The sequence below is a fragment of the Lactuca saligna genome, chromosome 8, assembly GCF_052625555.1.
Source record: "Lactuca saligna cultivar CGN05327 chromosome 8, ASM5262555v1, whole genome shotgun sequence".
NCBI lineage: Eukaryota > Viridiplantae > Streptophyta > Magnoliopsida > Asterales > Asteraceae > Lactuca > Lactuca saligna.
Window position 1 is genome coordinate 127,291,889 of NC_136424.1, and position 2,149 is coordinate 127,294,037.

Sequence of the window (2,149 nt, forward strand, 5' to 3'; positions counted from 1 at the left end):
CGGGACTTGTGCAACCCGAAATTCCTGCGACTGCTACCTTCGAACTAAAAGGTCATATCCTAGCTTCACTCAAGGAAATACCTTTTTATGGGAAAGATCATGAAGATGCCTACAAACATTTGGATGAAGTTAATGATGTTGCTGATTATTTCAATATTCCAAATGTAACCCGCGAAACTCAACTGCTTCGTATGCTTCCGGTAACTTTCAAGGGTGCTGCTAAAGACTGGCTCAAGTCCCTTCCCCCCGGATCAGTCACTACTTGGGCCAGAATGAAGGAAGAATTTATTGATCACTTTTGCCCACCATCCAAGATAGCCAAACTGAAGAAGGTCATTGCAAACTTTGAACAACAAGCTGGAGAGTCTTTATATGAAGCATGGGAGAGGTACAAAGGTCTGCTAAGAAACTGCCCACACCATGATCTAAACAGCCAGCAAGAAGTTTCCATCTTCTATGATGGAGTCAATGTCACAACCCGGCAGTTGCTAGACTCGCAAGGCCCACTTACAAAGAAGCCACCCCCGGTGATTAAAGAATTGATTGAAGAATTCTCTAAACACTCTAGAGAATACCACAACCCTAGGAATGATGTCACGAGGGGAGCCGCGTATGCTACTACTGAAGATTTATCCGCGGTCATGGCCATGTTAAAAACCATGGATATGAGAATGGACAAAATGGATCAAACTATCCATGCTATTCGGGTGGGTTGTGAAAACTGCAATGGACCTCACCTCATTAGAGATTGCGATTTGGATGAGAATGGCAACAAGAAGGCACAAGCATGTTATTCGAGCGGTGACTGGTATGATGAGGACGGGCGCAAACAAAAGAAAGAGTGGCTACCTTACGAAGAGTACAAGAAGGCCAAGGAGGAGAAGTATAGACAAAAAGGGAGAGGCTTTTATCAAAAGCAGGAGCCGGTGCAAGAGAGGAAGCCAAGCTTGGAAGATATGCTTACTAAATTTGTGGCTGCTTCCGAGAAAAGACATAGTGACCATGATGCTGCTATCCAAGAAACAAGAACCATGCTCAGGAACCAGCAAGCATCCATCCACAACATAGAAACACAGCTTGGGCAACTTGCTCAACAACTAAACCAAAGGTCACCGGGTGAGCTTCCTAGCAAAACCGAGAACAACCCACGAGGCGCACAAGTAAACATTGTCACAACGAGAAGTGGGAAGATCATCACTCCCTTGGCCCCCATTCGAACTGAAGCAACTAGGGACTCGCAGAAGGAAGGAACGGAAGAACAAGCAGAAAACCAAGATTCACAATCTGAGAGTTCTACTCGCCGAGTAGGGCCAATGGACTCGGCGAGTACCCCAGCAAAAACGAATGAACAGCCTCCCTTGAAGCCATACCAGCCTCCAATGCCATACCCAGCCCGAGCCAAGAAAGAGAAGCAGGAAGAGGAATATCAGAAGTTTCTAGACCACATTAAAACTCTTCAAATCAACATTCCTTTCATTGAAGCCGTCATGCAAATGCCCAAGTATGCTAAGTTCCTTAAGGAACTCCTCACCAATAGAAGGAAGATGGAGGAAGTGCAGAAGGTAGTGCTTAATGAGAACTGCTCCACGCAATGCTAAACAAGTTACCAAAGAAGAAGGGTGATCCGGGGAGCTTAACTTTACCTTGCCAATTTGGCAACTTGGCTGCAATTCATGCCTTAGCTGATTCTGGAGCAAGTGTGAACGTTATGCCATACTCGTTCTTTAAGAAGCTAGACCTTCCGGAGCCAAGGCCAATTCGAATGGCAATTCATTTGGCAAACAAGACTATCACCTTCCCAAGAGGCATTTGTGAAGATTTGCTAGTGAAAGTGGACAAATTTGTCTTCCTGGCTGATTTCATCATTCTAGACATGGAGGCGGATCCGCAAGTGCCAATTATCCTTGGAAGGCCCTTCCTCAACACAGCTAGCGCTATCGTAGATATGAGAGATTCTAAGCTCACATTGCGAGTTGGGGATGACTCAGTAACATTCGGGGTAGACCAAGCCATGAAGTACTCAAGGAGTAGTGACGACACGGCTTTCTCAATCGACATGCTCGACGAACTATTGGAGGAAGACATACCTGAAGATTCCAGCAAGTTTGCAGCTTTGGATGAAGCATTTGACCCAGAAAAGGACTTATTA

At 45.6% G+C, this 2,149-nt stretch overlaps 1 non-coding gene across 1 annotated transcript; it reads right to left on the minus strand.

The window, feature by feature from the left end:
- Window positions 1-320: 320 nt before the first annotated feature.
- On the minus strand, window positions 321-427 carry LOC145013434 (small nucleolar RNA R71). Its single transcript, XR_013664994.1, has one exon. It is a non-coding gene; the product is annotated as a small nucleolar RNA R71 (small nucleolar RNA).
- Between the last annotated feature and the right edge of the window lie 1,722 nt (window positions 428-2,149).